A 22,016-nucleotide genomic window follows, 5' to 3' on the forward strand; every position below is an offset into this window, starting at 1 on the left:
ATACATTCCACCCCTTTCTTGGATTGAGTCAGCCTAGACATGGTGCTTGGTTTTGGGGAGATGTCCCATGATGTGTGTTTTCAGTAAGCTTATTAAAGTAGTCCCACACATCATCGACACTGAATAAATTCCCCATTACACATTGTCTCGACTAATTGGCGCATGAGAGATAATAGTCCATCATAGAAAAAGTTTATGATGTGCCATGTTTTAAAACTGTGTTGTGGGCATAAACTGACAAGATCCTTGAACTGCTCCCAACATTGGAAGAATGTTTCATCTTCCTTTTGGACAAAGTTCATGATCGACTTTCTAAGGATGTTCGTCTTATGGTATGGGAAAAATTTCTTTATGAACTCCCTTTTCATGCCATTCCATCTACTAATAGATTGAGGATCTAGTGAATGTAATCACATCTAAGCTTTCTCTTTTAAAGAAAAGGGAAAGAGTTTCAGCCTGACCGTGTCGTCTGACACGTTAGGAAAATATAGAGTGGCTATGATCTCATCAAACTCTTTCAAGTGTAAATACGGATTTTCATATTCAATCCCATGAAATATTAGAAGGAGTTGGATCACCCTTGGCTTAATATCCATATGTCTCGTGTTTTTTGAAAAAACTATGCATGAGGGCGTGCTCACCCCCGCCGGTTGTACATAATCTTGTAAGGTACAAGGCGGGGTGTTTAATACACCTCATTCTCATCCTGGACTTCCTCAGCCCTTGGTTAAGGTTGTTTATTTACCGGTTGGTTTACAGCCATAACCTCAATTAACTCTAAGGATCTCGAGTGGTGTCTAATCCTGCGATGGATAGATAACTCCTCAACTAATCCTCCATCACTCAAAAGACGTCGAGTGTTGTCACGGACCCACTTGGGCATGAAACACTATCAGCCCTCAATCTCATATTCTAATCTAAACCTAAAAAAGAGAAAGGAAATAGAAATCTAAAAATAGAAAGAGAAAGGGAATTAGAAAGAAGTTACCAAATTAGAAGTTCCTAATTAAAATCCTGCAAAACAAAACAAAATTAGTCAGTTTCTAAAAGCCGAAAATAGGAAGTTTCTAAATCTAGAATTAGAAAGTGAGTTAGTTTCAAAAAACAAAAGAAATCCTAGAATTAGAAAGTTTCTAAAAATAGAAAACAAACCCTCATAGAAAATAGAAAAAAATTAGAAAGAGATTACCAATATAGAAAGTCTATATCAAGATCCTACAGAACAGGAAAGTTAGGTTAGTTTCTAAAATCAAATAGAAAAAACCTAATCTTAAAATTAGAAAATATAAAAATCTAATCTTAAACTAATTCTAAAACTAGCTAATCTTGGAAAAATGCAACCGTTAGTCCCCGACAACGGCGCCAAAAACTTGTTCACAACCCCAAGTGTAGGGTCGCGATGTAGTAATAATCTCGGTAAGACCGAGGTCGAATCCACAGGGACTGAACTTGTGTGTCTTCTAAGAGCAACTAGAACTAGAACTAGAAGAAGATATAATTTAAATCTGGATAATTTAAGAGAATAATTGTACATTACTTAACTAAAACTTATAAATTCAAAGGTGGGAAACTAGGTTTTCAAGGATCCACTTGTAGAGATCAGGGCAATCTATGCTTGATTCATAAACACAACTGGAATCAGAGTCCCATCTTCATCCAATTGGAAGATATCTCATTATAAATCAAATCTGAACTTCCATTCATCTAGTTCTCATAGGATGAAAGGTATTAGAACTAGAATTGATTCCATCAGAAAACCATGCCCATGAGATAAAACAAACAACAGAATTTACTAATCCACAACCAGTCTAAGAGAATTGTGAGAGTTCGGGAGAATTCCATCATCCAACCATGCCCAAGGGATGATGATGAACAACAGCATTTCCTAAAATCATAATCTCAATAATGAAAAGAACATACTCAAAGCTATCATAGATCCATTATAATTTAAGTCACAACAAATCCTTAAAAACTAAAAGTATTTCTTATTATCGAACTAGAATCAAAGATAGTTCAACAATCATGAATCAAAGCAATATAAAGTATCCCATCACACTACAAGCTTCACCTCTTAGCCCTAGATAAGACGTTTAGCCTATCATAAACATGATTAACTAAAATCTCTTAAGGAAAAACATAAACAAAACTAGGAAAGGGAAGAAAACTCTTAGTCGGCCATCTGTTCTCTCTCTCTCTCTCGTTCCCTCTCATGTCTGATGATGTCCTTTCTCCTTTCGTTCTCCTTTTATAGAAAAGATGTAGGTCGGTTGGAGTGGAGAAGGTCAGTGGAACTTACGCAGCTCTGTCCTTATGCAGTGAAACTGCAGAAAAGAGTCTCGTTTGGAGTGATTTTCGGGGAAGGAACCATCCACGCTGTCCATTCAGACTCTATAGGATGGGTTGTGACCCCCTTCTCCAATGTTTGGACAGTGTGGATCATTGATCCGACAGTGATCAAGATCACACAACGGTCCACAGTGGGCTGGGCGGCGTCCGCACGTTCTTACGCATGTTCATGCACTGAGATTCTCGGTGGGCCCACGATCGGTGTTAACATAGAAATCCACTCCATCCAATGTATTCCTCTCGAAATCTTAGCCCAAGAAACCATGTTTTGATCCATATATGGTGCAGCCCAAGGAATTAATCATGATGCACTATTTTGAACGTTGCATGACAATCCTCTTGTGATCACTGTGGTAGGTAAGTACGCATGCATGAGCGCACAATGTCAACTTGGGTTTGACCGGTTCGAGCCCCTCTGCAAGATGGATGGTTTGGACTATCCACGTGGGCCATGTTGGTGGCCCACAGAGTCTCTTAAAAGGACGTCGTGTGTTCGGTTGCGGCAGGAGAAAATGACAACTGCCGTTTTGGGTTGGGAGTCAGGTCAGCATGCACTAACTGACTCCCCTGATTCGGTGCAATGCGGGTGTGCACTCCCTGTGCACCCACACCCTCTAAATGTGGGGCCCATCATGATGTAGTGTAAGATCTACACTGTCCAGTCATTAATTTAAGGAGTTTAGTCCAAAATTGAGGCATATCCAGAGATTAGGTGGGCCTCAAAACAGTGATTTAAGGCTGATCTTTCTGTTAGACCACTTCCACAAAGATCTAAGGGCTGCAATTTTACGTGTATGGTTACTTTATGATACTCAGGCTAGGTATAAAGGTTTGTGCCAAACAGATGGTGGGGACCCTATGAACTTGCATTCAGGATGATTTTTAGGCTTCCTTATCTTCAATCACTTAATTTCCATGGATCTTTGGCATGTGAATTCTTCAATCTCGGTCTCCTAGGACCCATCCCTTACCTTAGTGATTCTGAGCATCAAATCTATGCTTTTAGTACCCTTTTCAGTCCAAGCTCCTAAATTCACATTGCAACACAAACATGATTAAAATAGAACGTTAAGCATTGTCATGTTCATAAAACTAGGTGATAACTAGGGTCTAATATGCAATATTTGACCCTCAACACCTTCACCTAATAGATTTAGGGAGGATAACATTATTTCAAGACGTCTTTGAGATTAAAACATCAAACTTAGTAAGAGACAATCAACACAAATAAAGTAATAAAGAGATGATCTATCACAACCAATGCACAAGGAGTTATAGTTGTTCGGTGCTTAACCCCACACCTACTCCACTCCCAAAATTACTGCCCTCATATTTTTGGCTTTCATTATTTCATGGTTTCTACAGGATGACTTTAACAACCTGATACAGTTATTATGATTTTCAACGGCTAGCACAACATAACCCAATTTTTTATTTTAACAGGCTCACCACAAAACAACCCGCTGAGATTTCCAGGCTATCTCAGAAAAATCCAAATGAACAAAATGAATATACAATAGTTATCTTCAAAGGCCGAGACGAACGTGTAACTGAAGATTGATTGCAGCGATCTTCTTTCTTGGGAGATTGATGAAGCCAGTATATGTGTTTAACCTAAAAAGAATATGGGGATCTAATATATTTTCAATATTATAAACAAAACTCAAAATGCTGTAAATTCTATTATCTGAATCTCAAGTAGAGTTTAGATAACTCTCTTAAAAACAATTGAAACTAACTTGATAAAAAATAATAAAATAAGCTAATAAAATATTAGAATTACTGCACAAATAGGTTAAGGAAGGCCTAACTTTTTCTCTAACTTTGATAAGGTTTCATTATTGAAATGAATGAGAGAAGGCCTCTATTAATAGCCAATGGACTTGGAAATTCGACTGGCCTGATTTTTTGTTTGGCTGCCTCAATTCCAATGATTGCATTCCAACGAATCTCAGATTTTGCGGGATAAGATTATTCAAAAACTCAGTTGGCCCAAAAAAAAATTCGGCTGGCCGAATACAGGGTTCGGTTAGCCGAATCTCACTAAGAACCAAAATTTACATTGTTAGAAACTTGACCGAACACACTCGGGCTAGCCGAACCCAAAGTTGGGCTGGCTAAACTTGCCATGAATAAATTCTATCTTTTTGTATACTTGCTTGAATTATGTTGGGTTGGCTGAAGGTAGTTAGGCTGGCCGAACTTGAAGTCGAGCTGGCCTAACTTCAGTTTATTTTACTTAGTATAGTCCATTATTATGGTCATACTTTAAATACACCTAACTTATGACCATTCTAAGGTTATACCACCTGATGGTTAACATATACAGAATGCTTCAATATTTGAACCATGCAAATTCTTTAAGGCTTGAGGTGTTGAGCCACCCTTGAGATGTTGATCTAGTCTTTATGCAATCTTCATGAGTTGCCGAAGAACGTCTTCATGACTGCTTGTGATCCATTTGGGACTATGAAATTTGACAACACTAAGAGTGCTTTAAATATAAGCACTCATAGAATTATTCCCCTTAGGCTCTTATGTATTCTTACACAAGCTAAATGCTCATTTAAACACCTTGAAGCATAACAGCTACCTCATCCGGAAGAACTGTTCGGGACATATTTGGTCCTCTCAAATCTCCAACAATAGTCATCAGGTTACTGTTTAAATTCATCGCCTTATGAGCAATGAGAACCGACATGTCTTTAACAGTTCGGGATGTTGTTAGTGCTATATTGTATAATGCACACATTTGTTTGTCAAATTTCATTTAGACAAAACAGCTTATGAAGTGTCTCGTCTAAAGTGAATCAAGATGGAAAGTTCAAGACTCTAATTATTGAATGTTCAAGACTCTACTGAAGTTCAAGTCAAGTAGTGGATTAAGATGGAAAGTTTAAGTTCTACTAAGTTCAAGATGATTGAGTTCAAGTTCTACTAAAGTTCTAGTAGAAGATCAAGCTCCATCTTCAACTTCAAGCTTTATTGAAGAATCAAGTAGAAGAACAAGTTCCATGAAGTTCAAGCATCCAATCTACTTTAAAGTTCAATCATTTCAGGTATAACAAACCCTAGAAATACCTCAGGCTTAGGTACTTTTAAAACATAACTTAAATAGGTTTTTATGCTAAAGATCAACTAGCCTAAGCTAAGGTTCGACTATTCTAAGCTGTGGTTCGACTAGTCTAAGGAATTTTCGACCAGTCCTAGTTTAAATTAAAAAGAAATGGATTTTTCCGTTACTTCTTTGACCAATCGAGAAAACTACTCAACCAGTCGAAGATAGGCCTTTGACCAGTCGAGGGTTGCTCTACTCGAAGTTTAGCAACTGAATCAATTCAGATTTTTGGCACCCTCGACTAGTTGGACAGGGCCTTCATGAATATTTATTTTCTCTTATCGCGCTCAAATTTAAAAATTTGTTGTGACGGTATCCTATTCTTAGACAAGTCAAAGACTGTCGTAGACAAGTTGAAGCAAAAAATTTTCTACCTATAAATAGAGGCCTTCTCTCAATCTGAGATTACCAATTCAAGTACACCAAATTCTTCATCAAGAGAGATAGAAGCCCTTATTATACTCAAGCTATTGCACGATATTTATAAATTTTCGATAACTTATTTATTTTAATTCCTTTATCTCTTATTCTTTGAATTTTATTTTATAAAGAGAGTAAATACTCTTCTTTGAGATCGTAAGGAATTCAAACAAGTAACCTTTGGTTTGAATCTATTTAAAATCAATTTAGAACCTTGAACCCTTGTCTATATGACTGAACATTGAACAATCTACTACAAGAGAAACGGTTCTATGGCTTCATCGACTAATACATCTTCAAAGGAGAAGATAAGTATATATTTTTTTTATATTTTTTGGTTTTATTGAGATATCCAGAAAATCTCATTTATTAGTTTTTCTAAGATAGTCATAAAATTCTCAGAGAAGAGTTTTTTTTTTTTTTTTTTTGTGATAGCCCTTTAAAATCATAAATATATAAGGTTTTAAGGTGACCCCATGAAAACCTTATTTATAGTGAAAGCCAATATCATGTGGATAATGATTATTTGGAGTGGAGTAGGTATAGTTATTTGAGAACAGTTGTTGTGCACATCGAACCACTATAACTCTTGGTGTTGTGGTGAATGTTTACTTTTTCTATTTGTAGAAAATGTTTGTAATTTTGTTTATACAAAAGTGGTGAATGTTTGTAATAGATAGCTTTATTTTATCTTGCTTGGTTTGAGATCATGATTCTTATAATCATTCGTAAAATAAGGTTGCCCTACCTGAACTTTGTTGGGTGTAGGTTTCCTACGAATTAGTTTGAATCAATTTGTCAATACTAGTACGATTGAGATTTCTAATTTATTTATTTATTATTTCAGCACTTATATTTTTATTTGACATAATCCTAATCAAACCCCTCCCCCCTCTCTAGGACTTCTTAAGCTCGCCTTTTCTAGTGGTATCAGAGCTTAATTGCTCTTTTTTTTAGATTAAATTCCTTAAGTTAGCAGATCCAGAGCTTTTATAATGTCAAATTTCGATAGCCTGTCTATTACTAGGCCACCACCTTTTGATGGCTCTAACTATGCATACTGGAAAGCCATAATGAAGATTTTTCTAAATTCCTTAGATGAAAGCGTGTGGCAAGTTACTGTTGCCAAATGGAAACCTCCTATGACTAAGGTAGTAGCCAAAGATGGAACCAAGTCCATGAGAGAAATTACATTCTACTTATGCACTAGATCTCGAAAAAGTAAAAATAGTGCAAATGCTAAGGCCTTAAATGCCATAACTTGTTCCCTATCGCCTAATGAATTCAAAAGAATTATTTCATGCAATGCATCTAAACAAGCTTGGGATATTCTTGAAATGACATATGAAGGAACTACTATAGTCAAAAGTCAAAAGTTCAACTCCTCACTGCTAGATTTGAGGAGATTCACATGGAAGAAAATGAAACTTTCATGGACTTCTATATGAAACTAAATGATATAGTAAATTTGATGTGGGTTCTAGGAGATGGAATCCCAGAAAGCAAGGTTTATGCAAAAATCCCGCGATCTCTTCCTGATAGATTCAACTCTAAGTTCACTGCCATTCAGGAATTAAGAGATTCTGATAATATGAACGTTAAGGAGTTAGTTGGCTCTCTCCAAACATATGAGTTAAATTTTAAAGCTCCTAAAGGTAAGTCTATTGCTCTTAAATCTTTTAAAACTGTTTCAAAAGAAAATTGTGCTAATTCTGATTTTGAAAATACAGAAGATGATACGGCTTTACTAGCTAAGAAATTTTATTGAATTTTTTTTTTAAAGATCAGATTTTTAAAAATCATCTAATAAAAGTAAAGGAAAATATAAGTCTTGGAAATATAAAACAAAAGACAGTCAATGTTTCAATTATCACGAATACGGGTTCTTGGCAAATAAATGTCCTAAAAGGAATAAGTAAAAAAGAAAGGGCATGATAGCTACTTGGGATGAATCATCTGGCTTTGAAAGTTCTTCTGAGTCAGATGAATTAGAACAAGAAAATACAAATGAAGTAAAACCTCTTATGACTATACCCAGAGTCACCTCCTCAGATAGCTGTAACATATCTGGTTATGAAAATCTCAGGAGTGACCCTGAAAATAAAAATGGAGATGATCTTCAAGATGCCTACAATGCCTTATACAGGAAAAGTTGTAAAATTGCTGTCAAACCAAAAATTCAAAGAGAGAAATATGTTAAATTAAAAAAAGAACTTGAAAATAATGTTTTAGAAAAATCTCATCTTTCAGAGTCTTTTGAAAAAATAAAACTATACTTAAATTTCAAAACTTCAGAGTTACAAAAACTAAGAACTGAAAATGAGAAAATAAAACTCAAAGTTTCTTCCGTTTTGAGTTCTAAGGATACTTGAAAATATACCCATAGAGATGCAAAACTGGAAAAATTGTTAAACTCATCCAAAAAATGTGGTGACAAGTCAGGTCTAGGCTATACTAAGAACGATTAATTGAAAATCAAGAATTCAACTCCTACATTTGTAAAAGGAGAATTTTTTAGTGTGAAATATTGCATATTTCTCCCTGTGTATACCTTGGTTTTATAAACATGATAATGTTTAATTGATTTAATTATTCATGTTTTTATGTGAGAGGTGAGTTCGAGAGCGCAAGGTGAAATTGATATCAAAAGGAAGATTTAGGCTTAAAAGATTACTAAATGAAGATTTTGACATTTAGAAGTCATTAATGAAGAATTCACATGCAAAGATCAAAGAAAACCAAGTGAGGAATGAAGAGAATCAAATATTTGAAGTGAAGAAAAGGAATCATGAAATTGTCCTGAAAATAAACATATTCCTGAAATTATCCTGAAAAAGTATATTCTGAAACTCGGAGTCTATTTTAGTTGTGCAGAGTGAAGTTTAATTTAACAAATTGCATAGAGTACGTAAATTTGAAGGGTTTTTAAAATTTTCCAACTAAGTGCGAAAGTTAGAGTTCCACAACTATAAATAGGACTCCCTAGGATACTCCAAAGCATCTCTAGGGTTTGGAAAGGTCTCAATGAGCATAAAAAGGGGGTGGAGCAGCCGCCAAAGAGTTTTTTTCTTCCCTAGTTTATTTTTCATGCTTTGTTTAAGAGATTTGGTTTCAATTATATCTATGGTTGGCTATACCTCTTAGTTGGGGTTAAGAGGTGAAGCTTGTAGCATGTTGGGATGTTTATTTTGTTTTGATTCTTGTTCTTATCAAACTTCATTGATTTTTAGTTTAGTATTAAAGGAATATTTTCAATTTTCTATGATTTATTGTGACTCAAATTACAATAGGTGTTATGATAGCTTTGGATATCTTCTTTTCCTGTTTTAAGATAATAGATTTGTAAATCTCATTGTTTACCATCGTCTCCTAGGCATGGTAGGGTGATGGAATCCCTTCCAATCTTCACAATTCTCCTCTACTGAGAATTAGGTCAATGAAATGTTCAGATTTGATTTAAATTGCTATATCTTCCAATTGGATAAGATAGAACTCCAATTCCAATTGTGTTTATTGAATCAATCAAGGTAGCATCTTGATAGCTACAAGTGGATCCTTGGCACCCTAGTTCCCATCTTTAAATTCACAAGTTTTAATCAACATTATTCACCATTACTCTCAATTATTCAGACTTTAATTTAGATATTTTTCTAGTGCTATTTTTAGTTATTTTCAGAATACGTACAAGTTTAGTCCCTGTGGATTCAATCTCGGTCTTACTGAATTATTACTACATCGCGACCCTACACTTGGGGTTGTGAACAAGTTTTTGACACCATTCCTGAGGACTACGACTACGTTTTTTTGGAATTAATTGGTATTAGAATTAGGTCAAGATTAGGGTTAAGTTTCTGCTTTGATTTTAGGTTAATATTTTTTTCTTTAAAATTTGTTTTGAAAACTAACATTGTTTTCTGTTTTGTAGGATCCTAATATAGCAACTCCAATCTGGTAACCTCTTTCCAATTCTCTCTTTCTTTTCTTTTTTTAGATATCTTATTTGTTTTAATTTTTCTACTTTTCTTTTTAGGTTTAATTATTTAGTTACTTGAGGGTTGTGCGTGTTTCATGCCCAAGTGGGTTCGTGAGAACACTCAACGTCTCTTGAGTGAGGAGGATTAGTCGAAGGGTTGCCTATCCATCAAAGGATTAGACACCACTTGAGATCCTCTCAGTTAATTGAAGTGGTGGATGCAAATCAACCTCAACCTCAACCTCAACCACCAGTTGAGGAAGTTCAAGATGAAAATGAGGTGCATAATACAACCCCGCCTCGTACTCTATGCGATTATTTACAACCGGCGGGGGTGAGTACACCTTCCTACATGGTCGTTCCACTTAATGCAGGAAACATGGATATTAAACCTGGATTGATACAATTCCTTCTTAAGTTTCATGGATTAGATTCTAAAAGTCCATATTTGCACATCAAGGAGTTTAATGAGATAGTCGTTACATTACACTTTCCAAACATGTCTACGGACACAGTGCAACTTAAATTATTTCCTTTTTCATTGAAAGGGAAAGCTAAGACGTGGATGCACTCCTTAAATCCAAGATCCATCAGCACATGGGCCGAGATGACCCAGGAATTTCTCAAAAAGTTTTTCTCGTTTCATAAAACTAACACTTTAAGGAAGGCAATCATGAACTTTGCCCAAAAAGAAGAAGAGACCTTCTTCCAATGCTGGGAAAGGTTCAAAGATCTCACGAATTCCTGTCCATATCATGGCTACGAAGTATGGTGAACAATAAGCTTTTCTATAACAAATTGACTTCACCAATGCGTCAATTCGTAAAGATGATGTGTAACGGTGAATTCATGAACAAGGATGCTGCTGATGCTTGGGATTACCTTGATCAATTGGCAGAAAACACGCAATCATGGGACACCTCTCCAAGACTCACAACTTCTAAGCATACTCAATCAAAGGAAAGGGGAGGCATTTATGTTCTAAAAGCGGAAGATGATATGAGTGCAAGAGTGGCTAATCTCATAAGAAGAGTCAAGGTCATGGAACTTAATAAGGTAAAACCTATCAAATCTGATAAGTCTACAAAAGTTTTTTTATGGAATTTGTGCTTGTAACATACATACAACTGAGAGTTGCCCAATAATTCCTGCTTTTCAAGAGATATTAAATGAGCAATTGAATGCCGTGAACAACTACCAAAGACCTTTTAGAGGACCCACCTTAAATATATACAATCCAGTTGGAGAAACCATCCAAATTTCAGTTAGAGGAATAGACAAATGGCTAACCCATAAGAGGCCCTTACTCAAATTTTAAATCAGAGGAGGCCTCAAGAAGATACGATTCAAAAATTCATGTATAACCAAGAGTTATTCAACTAGAATACGATACAAGCATTTTAGGATATCAAAACAACAATGGAAATGTTTGCATCGTCCATTCAAAGGATTAAGTCACACTTAGCAAGTGGGGAGAAAGGGATGCTTCCAGCCCAACCTCTCCCCAATCTAAAGCTACAATGTGAAATTAGTGACCCAAGCTCTTCAATTCAAATGGATTAATCTAAGTTTATCATCACTCTTAGGAGCAGAAAGACAATTGAAAAATCAATTCTAGTAAGGGATGAAAACCCAAAGGACCCCGAAGAAGATAAGAAGATAAACCTAGCATTACTCTACATGGGTTAGAACCGGAACCTCAAAGTAAGCCGATTACACCATTCCCTCAACGGTTGATTGCACCGAAACCTTTATCTAATTCACAGGATATTCTAGAGGTGCTTAAATAAGTGAAGGTCAACATACCTTTATTGGATGTCATTAAACAAATCCCTTCATATGCCAAATTTCTAAAAGATCTATGCACTACCAAAAGATAGCAAAATCTACAAAAGAAAATCTTTTTGACAGAAAAGTGTCATCCTCAAGTAAGATGCGCCACAAAAATACAAAGATCCCGATAGCCCAACCTTCACTTGTGTAATTGGAAATTACCAGATTGAGCATGCACTTCTTGACTTCAGGGCGAGTGTAAATCTGATTCCTTACTCGGTCTACGAACAATTGGGTCTCGGTGAATAAAAACCCACCCGGACCACGTTACAACTTACTGGTCAATCAGTTCGTGTACCAAGAGGGATGATCGAGGATGTGTTGGTCTAGGTTGATAAATTCTACTGCCCAGTGATTTCATTATTCTAGATACTCAATCTATCGTGGATGTGAGTACTCAAATACTTGTCATTCTTGGTTGCCCATTCCTTGTTACATCAAATGCTATCATTAATTATAGGAATGAGATTATGAATCTATCTTTTGAAAATATGGCATTGGAGCTCAACATCTTTTTCAATATGAGCAAACATTCAAAGGATGATGACGATACACATGGCATTAATATGATCGATTCTTTCGTGGAAGATAGAGCACTTTTACCTCTATACTCTAACACTCTAGAGACGTGCTTGGCCCACTCCCCTGATTTGGATGATGATACGATTAGGGAGATGGATGCCATATTTGTTGCATATTTCTCCCTATTTATACCTTGGTTTTATAAACATGATAGTGCTTAATCAATTTAATTATGCATGTTTTCATGTGCGAGGTGATTTCGAGAGGTTAAGGTGAAATTGATGCCAAAAGGAAGATTTATTATCAAAAGATTACTAAATGAAGATTTTGAGATTTAGAAGTTATTAATGAAGAATTCACATGCCAAAGATCCAAGAAAACTAAGTGAGCAATAAAGAGAATTAAAGATTTGAAGTGAAGAAAAGGAATCCTGAAATTGTCCTGAAAACAAACATATTCCTGAAATTGTCCTGAAAAAACATATTCTGAAACTCATAGTCTATTTTTGTTGTGCATAGTGAAGTATATTTTAGGAAACTGTGTAGAGTGAAGTTTAATTTAGCAAACTACGAAGAGTGCATAAATTTGAGGCGGTTTCTAGATTTTTCCAAGTAGGTGCGAAAGTTGGAGTTCCACAATTATAAAAAGGACTCCCTATGATGCTCCAAAGAATCTTCTAGGGTTTGGAAAGGTATTACGGAGCATAACAAAGGGGTGGAGCAGCCGTCAAAGAGTTTTTCTTCTTCCCTAGTTTATTTTTCATGCATTGTTTAAGAGATTTTGTTTCAATCATGTCTATGGTTGGCTAAACCTCTTAGCTAGGGCTAAGAGGTGAAGCTTGTAGCGTATTGGGATGTTTTTTTTCATTGTTTCTTGTTCTTATTTAACTTCATTAATTTTTAGTTTGATATTAAAGGAATATTTTCTATTTTCTATGATTTATTGTGACTCAAATTACAATAGATGTTGTGATAGCTTTGGATATCTTCTTTTCCTGTTTTGAGATAATGAGATTGGTAAATCTCATTACTCACCATCGTCTCCTAAACATGGTAGGGTGATGGAATCCCTTCCAATCTTCACAATTCTCCTCCACTGAGAATTAAGCCAATGAAAAGTTCAAATTTGATTTAAATTGCTTTATCTTCTAATTGGATAAGATAGAACTCCAATTCCAATTGTGTTTATTGAATCAAGTAAGGTAGCATCTTAATAGCTACAAGTGGATCCTTGACACCCTAGTTCTCATCTTTAAATTTACAAGTTTTAATCAACATTATTCACCATTACTCTCAATTATTCAGATTTCAATTTAGATATTTTTCTAGTTCTAGCTCTACTTATTTTCAAAATACGTACAAGTTTAGTCCCTGTGGATTTGACCTCAGTCTTACCGAGTTATTACTACATCGTGACCACACTTGGGGTTGTGAACAAGAATCCTCAAACTCTAACGGTAAGAATTTGAGAAATTTTGGTCAAAATGATTTTAAAAATTCAAAACCTCATCAAACTCCTAAAATCAACTCTAATGCGATCAACTATAGAAATTAAAGAGATAATAAATCACCTTTAGCTGAAAAATCATGGACTTACTCAAAGAGCTTTTAAAATGTAACTTAGATGGAATCGGAGTTAATAGAAAGTGAAAAAATTCAAACTCCCAAAAACAGAGAAAATCCAATGGAATTCCTAAACTCAGAACCATAACTGTGGGACCCACGCAGCTAGTAGCTGCTACATATGTCAGCAAGTTTTATGGGTCCCACGCATGAGGAATATGCTATATCTACACCATCCATTCTAACTCCCTGGCCATGGGCATGGGCCAGGGAATGAGACAGATTCAAATATCATGTGGAGCACACCACCGTAAAATAATGTGGCAGATTCAAATCTCTGGTGGGCCACACTCGTGGACCCAGTCATGACGTATATGTTGTATTCACCCTGTCCAATACTCTGGACGGTGGAATCCCACCTGTCACGTGTGTGTGGGGCCTACCCTGATGAATGGTGGACCCCACATGATTTATGTATTTTATTCACACCGTCCAGCGGTCTAGACGGTGGAAACCATCGTGATGTATGTGTTAGATCCAAACCGTCTATCCACCTGTGAGCTCGTCTTAAGGCTTGGGAAAAAAAATAAGGCAGATCTATCTATCAGATGCACCACACTGCAAAAATAATGGAGGATTGAATGCCCACCATTGAAACCCGTTTGGGATTCCAGAGGTTTGAGATCAATATGAAATTTTTTTCCTCTTAATTCAGGTCCTTGAAAACTTATGAACAAATTGGATGGAAAATCAACGTTATGGTGGGCCCCGTCTATTGCCTTCGAGTGTTCTCAAGGCTGATAGGCCCCTATTCCTTCCTATAGGACATGCTATCTAGGAGAGCGACTCGAGAGACTCCCTCAGCCTCGACAGTGCCCGTGAGTGCAGATCGGCTGCAGTAGACGCTACAGGCGATAACCACTATCCTTTAGGGGCAGGGCAGGTGTCTCACTATTATGCCAGCCTAGGTAGAGAAGGAGCGCGCGTGCACCCTTCTTCGAGACTTCTAACAGCTCGATTCCCCCTCACTTCCAAGGTGAGCCAGACCCGATAACATCCGATAGGTGGCGCTCTGATGTGGAGAAGATATTTGACACTATGAGATGTATGACCCAGCAGCAGGTCCCTTTAGCTATATTTCTTCTCCAGGGTGAGGTTGAGCACTGGTGGGCATCAGTTGCCCGAGCATCAAGAGCCGATTTTAAGTGGACCTGGGAGGATTTTGTTGACTGGTTCGACTGGAAGTTCTTTCTCAAGCATGTACAGCAGTAGCGCACGTTAGAGTTTAAGACTCTGGTGCAGGGGGACATGTGTAAGACTCGTATTCTAGCCCATACTATTCCATAGGCTTCCACAGTCCTCCTGGTCAAATTCTGATAACTCGTGATCTGTAATTGGCAGTTGCGTGTGACCCTGAGTCATATCACATATTTCAGAGTCAGCTCAACCTGAGACTTATACCTTAGCGACCGCGTCGTCACCACAGCCATCACCGCGGTTCCGATACCGCATCTCACGTGCCAAGGCGATACCCAGACTAGGAGATGTGGGCCCGCGTTCATTTTGAGGAAAACGTCGTGCGTGCGAATTTTGAGAGAATCTCTACCAAACGTCACATCAATCCATCAATTAATTAATTAATCAAGTACAAGCAACCCAACCCATCCCTCTCTTACACCACCTTACCCAAAGTCAACTCTCTCACTCTCTCTTCACCCATCCCTTTCTCACCCAAAATTCAACCCAACTCATCCCTCTTCTTACACACCCATCCCTCTCTCCTTACGTCACCCTTTCTCTCTCATCTCTCCATTTTTAAGCAAGCAACCCCATGAGAGCCCAACGTCCAAGCTTTCTAAGAGAAAAGCTACTGTGGCCCACCTTCATACCACTCAATCCCACCATCCAAGCTTCATCTCCACCATTGAAACTCTTTCCTTAGAGCTCTAGAACCCATTGGTGGAAGAAGGAAGAAGATATCAAAGGTGGTTGCTTGTCTATGATTGGATCTATCCTTTCTTTCTTCGATCTTTAATTTTCATTTGCATAGGACCCATCTTGATGTATTTATAGATCCTAGAGGGGCCCATAGTGGTGGGGTCCCTCCATCACGCCGTTCTTTCTCCCTCTCTCTCCCTCCTTCCCATTTCCTTTTTTTTTATGGTGATGATGAATGATGGTCCACCTAATGTGTACAGCACATCCAGGCCATCCATAGACCCCATTGCAATGTATGTATTTTATCCATGCTAGGCATCCATGGGGCCCACTTTGCTAGACTGTCCAGCGCCTATCCATCTGGACAGGCCTGCATGAAGGAAGGCATGAATATCAACTTTATCTAAAGCTGGTGGGTCTCACACGTGTGGACCCACTTGAAGCATGTCTTTCATCCATGCCATCCACCATCCAAACCTTGGACAGTGGTGGGGCCTACATGGATGTATATATCCACACCGTCCATCCAGATCAGAGAAGCCATAGGCTTAGACGTTGAATGAAAGAGGGAAATATCAGCTTGATCCTGAAATTTGGTGGGCCACTCAGGTAGACCCCACCTTGATATATGTATCTGATCCACACCATCCATCCAATTTCCTAGCTCATTTTAGGCGTTGAGCCGAAAAATGGAACTAATCCAAATCTCTAGTAGGCCATACCATTAAAAAATTATTTTAATAGTGATAAACTATTAGGGCCCGCTGCGATGTTTTTGTACTTCAAAACATATTGTATATTGGGCTTGTTAGGCCTATCTCGAGCTCGGGAATCCAACAAATGGACTGGATCCTCCTAATGTGGACCTCACTTAGGAAAAACTATAAGAATATATATATATAGTAGATGCTGCTGCTGCTACCATTCAGATGACGCTACAGCAGCGTCCTGCTGCTTGACGCAAAGGCAGGGACCATGGGTCCCAGCCACAAGCCCCACCATGATGTATGTTGAACATTAATACCATGCATTTGATGGGGCCCCTTTAAATAGTGGGGCACCCCAAAAAGATCAGCCATACACAGAGCCCAGGTGGTCCACACTACAGGAAACAGTGGTGGATTGAATGTCTACCATTGAAGCTTCTTTGGGTCCTAGAAGTTTTAGATAAATATGAAATTTATTTATTTTCCTTTATTTATGTCTGTGTGACCTTATCAACAGATAAGATGGGAAATAAACGTTATGGTGGGCCCCATGTGGGACCTACCTATGAAGGGATTGGATTGGTTGGTGTATCGCACACCAGCTCTGTAGCTATTGTTGACGCAGCAGGTTCTGTGGAGCCCACCTTGGTGATATGTGCACCCAGCATGTGGGCCGCTCCTTGATGTATGTGTTACATCCAAACTGTCCATCCAATTGGTAAGCCCATCTTAGGCCTAAGACTAAAAATGAGTCAGATCTATCAGGTGGACCACACCATAGAAAATAGAGGAGAGATGAACGCCTACCATTAAAGTCCTTTTTGGACCACAACAATCTTGGATCAAATTGATATTTGTTTTTCCTCCCAACCAGGTCTTTATGACCTTACTAACGGACTGGATAGAAAATAAACGTGATGGTGGGCCTTAGAATTTTTTAAATGGTGAAAATCATCATCTCCACTATTATTTGTGGTATGATCTAAATGATCTTTTGATATTATTCATCCTTTTGGAATGCTCTAGACTAATCTCTAAAATGGATTATGACCCATTGCAATGTATAAGGCCCATTGTGATTGTACGTGGCCAATTGTGATTGTATGTGATCTATTGTGATTGTATGGGGCCCGTTGTGATGTAATTATGGCCATTGAAGAGGCCCAATGTGATGTATTTATGGCCCACCTATTGTATATTTGAGGCCCATGAGATGGGGCCCACTTGTCACGTATTGAGGCCAATGGGTTGTGGCCCATTGTGATATACTTGAAGCCCATGAGATTTGGCCCAAGGTGATGTATTTAAGATGTATGAGGGGCCCATGGTTGTGGCCCATTGTGATGTATTTCCAGCACATTTGATAAGGCCCATTGTGATGTATGTGTGGCCCATGTAATGCGGCCCACTTGATGTATATGTGACCTAGACATGAGGCCCAATGTGACATATGTGAGGCCCATTGGTGCAGCCCATTGATGTGGTCCATAGTGATGTGTGTTAGGCCCATGTGAGTGGCCCATAGTGATGTGTATTAGGCCCATGTGATGCAGCCCGATGTGTTGTATATGAGACCCATATGATGAGGCCCGATGTGATGTATAAGGCCTATGTGATGCGGCTCATTAGATGTATGAGACCCTTGTGTAAGGCCCATTGTGATTGCATGAGGCCTGTTGTGATGTAATTGTGGCCATTGATGAGGCCCGGTGTGATGTATTTATAGCCTAGTGTGATGTATATTAGGCCCTTGTATGAGGCCACGAGTTCACTATATGTTTGGCTCTATATGGGCCACTCCTTGGGGGCGATGTTGGTTAAATGTCCACATCGATGGGCAATGATGGTTAAACATCCACATTATGACCTTCCCTTAGGCCTCGTTAGGCTGATTATAGGGGTCGATTGTCGAGGCCGATTTCGATTCTATAGGTTGATTCCGATTGTTGAGACCGATTCCGATTATCGAGGCTGATTCCGATTATCGAGGCCGATTCCGATTGTCGAGGCCAATTTTCAATGCTGATTATTGGTGCCAGTACTTATTATGAGTATGTGACAGCATAATATCATGATACATGCCCATATGCATCATCTGCATGTTTGTTATGAGTTATGGTTCACCATTACATATGTCATTGGGCAGGTTATTATGGGACTCCCTAATAAGCGAAGTTGCCCCACACGAGTGCTCAATATGCGCATGATTGATGCATGGATGGATTGTGTGACTCATGCATCTTGCATTATATGATGTATGCCCTAGCGACATTAGGGTCGTAGCCTCCATACGCATGTTGTGGATGGCCATATGGGACACCAAAAATGTTTGGTTTGAGCATATGGGCACTTTGGATGTCCGTGGGTGAAAGTACCTAAACTCTCATGGCTAGGGAATGCTCCAACATTTAGACCGAGTGGATATACATGAGCGCCCGATTACCGAATACCTGTAGGTCGCGTCTCCCACTCTGTCATGGTCGGTTAGAAGGGGGTGTGGCCTTATCTGTCAGATTTATAGTGGGCAAAACTAGGCTGAGTCTGACCAGCTCATAAATGGGTCTGCTATTGATGTGTCGTGTAGATATTAGCTGACTACTGGCCAGGCAGATAGTGAGGTCTCTTCCACTTACCTTGTTACGTGCGATGGGGCAGCAATCTGGTTTGGAGTGTACTAGACCCCGGTGATGATCCCATAGATGTATGGTACTAATGCGTGGACTTATTGTGTAGGAGTTGTATACTCATTCATTCACTCATTATCAACTCGGGCTAGTTGTGCGTAACTAATTATTGTGTACCTTCACGTGGTCAGGATTTCAGTTGGGCGCGTGACTAACCTGAGATCAGGAGCCTTCCACTTTCAGTTTGTCTATCCAAATTTAGGTATGTGACTAGTTTGGAAAGAAGTCTCTTATGATATACCCCATAGCTTACGATACTATGTACTATGATCCTGACTTCACTCCAACTTGGTCATTTCATTCGCACTGCATATTGCATTGCATCCTCGGTATCTGATATTTGGCTCACTATGTCTCCGATTTCATAGCTAATATATACAGCTTCCTCAGTATATGATATTGACTTATTATGTTTTTTTTTACATCACATAGCCTTGATATGGTCGCTAGCATTCATGCCTTGCATCGCATAACCTTGGTACTGCTGATAGCATTCATGGACTTACCAGTATGTTTCCGTTTACTCTGATATCTTATGATTCATGACCTTGCAAGTATTTTCAATGTTGTATGATTTATGGCATTATATTTGTGTTCTTGGCACTTATCTTGCGCACACACTTTCACCACCCTCTAAGCTTTTCATAAGCTTATACACAGTAGATGCGTACAGGTGGCATTAGGTCACAACAGCATTAAACTTGGAGCGTGCAGTGGACTTATGGAGCTTTGACTTCGATATATGCATTTCTCTTTTAGCATTGTATTCAACTATTTATATTAGTAGATATGTGATGATGATGTTGACTTTGTAATTTGGGTAAACCAGTGGTTATGCTTCTTATGAGACAAATGTACGTTGAAAAATCCTCCTTATAGGATCCCAGGATTAAAACTTGGCGTATGGGTGCTGGGAGCTGAGAATGGGGTACTATAGAGGCTGTCAGCACTAGATTCGGCGATCGAGATTCTTGTGAGTCCGATTTCTGGGTTTGGGGGGTGACAACATTTCTGTGTCCGAGTATGAGGCACATTTCATCGCGCTGTCGAGGTTCGCGATGTATCTTGTCAATGATGAGGAGCGGAAGGCCCACCATTTTGAGAACGAGTTGCGCTCTGGCCTCAGGAGCCGTGTTGTCAGACACATGCTTCCAACATTTGAGCAGGGAGTGTAGAGGGCCTAGATATATGAGGTGATTTGGGCTGATTCGCAGAAGGTTTGTGACTGAAGAGGAAGGCGCCCTCTAGTAGCTCCCAATAGCAGCAACATCATCCTCATCAGGGATGCATGACCTACCCAGCATTCCGAGCACCAGTGGCACCCCCAGCACCACCTTTGGGATTGTTCCCAGGTGCTTGCTTTAGATGCGGTAGGACAAGACATCGTAGGCATGAGTGTCCCCATCTGTAGCAGTAGTAACCAAGGGTATCGTATCCACCTCCACATTAGTAATAGCGACTGCAGCACCAGCCTCGAGACCTCCCCCTCAACAGTAGAGGTATCAGGTCAAGACGCCACGGCGGTAACAGTAGAGACCTCAGAGGGGACATGCACCTCCCCAGCAGGCCTATGGCAGATTTTATGCCGCCCAGGAGGACCCTCAGTCATCTGGAGGGGTCGCTGAGGGTACTCTCCATATTTCTGCATGCATAACTTGTGTATTATTTGACTCCGGTGCATCGCATTACTTTGTGGTTGAGGATTTCTGCCAATCGATTGGTTTGCTGTTAGAGTCTGCTCGTGAGGGTTTGTCGGTATTGATGCCCTTGGGGAAGATTGTAGTGTTGGGCCGATTTTGCTCATCTTGCCTCATTCTGGTTGGGGATATCTTTTAGCCTGTCGATCTGTTTGCATTGCCGATGTCCTAGTTGACGTCATCCTAGGCATGGATTGTCTCGCTGAGTACCACGCCATATTGGATTGCTCCACTAGGACAGCCATGTTCTTTATACCTGGCGTGCTGCAATTTTAGTATGTAACCGAGCCCAGAGGAGAGCAGCTTTCCTGCCTGTTATCATGTGTCATTGAGGAGTCAATTGTTATGTGTATTGACCAGCTGCCGGTCGTTTGTAGTTTTCCTGATGTGTTCCACGAGATTTCGGGTTTACCACATCGCCGGCCACAGAGTTTCAGATTGATCTCGTGCCCGACATCGTGCCTATTTCGAAGGCCCTGTATCGTATGGCACCCTTGGAGTTGTGGGAACTGCAGAAGCAGTCGAACGAGTTATGCGAGTTAAGATTTATCTGTCCGAGCAGTTCACTGTGGGGACCGCCGATAGTCTTTGTGAAGAAGAAGGATGGCTCGTTGAGGCTTTGCATGGATTACCACGAGCTCAACAAGGTTACGATTAAGAACAAGTACCCGCTCCCCAGGATTGATGATTTATTTGATCAGCTGCAGGAGGCACAGTTCTTTTTGAAGATAGACTTGTGGTCCAGTTATCATCAGGTTCGGGTCCAAGAGGAGGATATCCTGAAGACAGCCTTCAGGACGTGCTATGATCATTTTAAGTTCCAGGTCATGTCCTTCGGGCTGACCAATGTGCCCACAGTATTTATGCAGTTGATTAATGAGGTCTTTTGTCCATATCTTGATCAGTTTGTTGTGGTGTTCATCGACGATATTCTGATATATTCGAAGACCCGTGAGGAGCAGAAGCAGCATCTGGAGATTACCTTACAGACCCTCCACGTACATCAGCTATATGCAAAGCCGGAGAAGTATGAGTTCAGGTAAGAGGAGGTGAAGTTCCTCGGTCACGTGGTGACGAGAGACGGAGTCACAGTGGACCCCTCGAAGATTGGTGCCGTGCGTTAGTGGGGTCAGCCCATGAATGCTTCCGAGATTCACAATTTTCTTGGTTTGATGGGCTATTATCGCCATTTCATTAAGGGCTTCTCCTGTATTAC

General features: G+C 39.3%; 1 non-coding gene across 1 annotated transcript; it reads left to right on the top strand.

Annotated features, from left to right (window-relative positions):
* Positions 1-213: 213 nt before the first annotated feature.
* LOC131250285 (small nucleolar RNA R71) lies at positions 214-320 on the top strand. Its single transcript, XR_009173212.1, has one exon. It is a non-coding gene; the product is annotated as a small nucleolar RNA R71 (small nucleolar RNA).
* The last annotated feature ends 21,696 nt before the right edge of the window (positions 321-22,016 follow it).

The sequence above is a fragment of the Magnolia sinica genome, chromosome 6 (genome assembly GCF_029962835.1).
Source record: "Magnolia sinica isolate HGM2019 chromosome 6, MsV1, whole genome shotgun sequence".
NCBI classification, from domain to species: domain Eukaryota; kingdom Viridiplantae; phylum Streptophyta; class Magnoliopsida; order Magnoliales; family Magnoliaceae; genus Magnolia; species Magnolia sinica.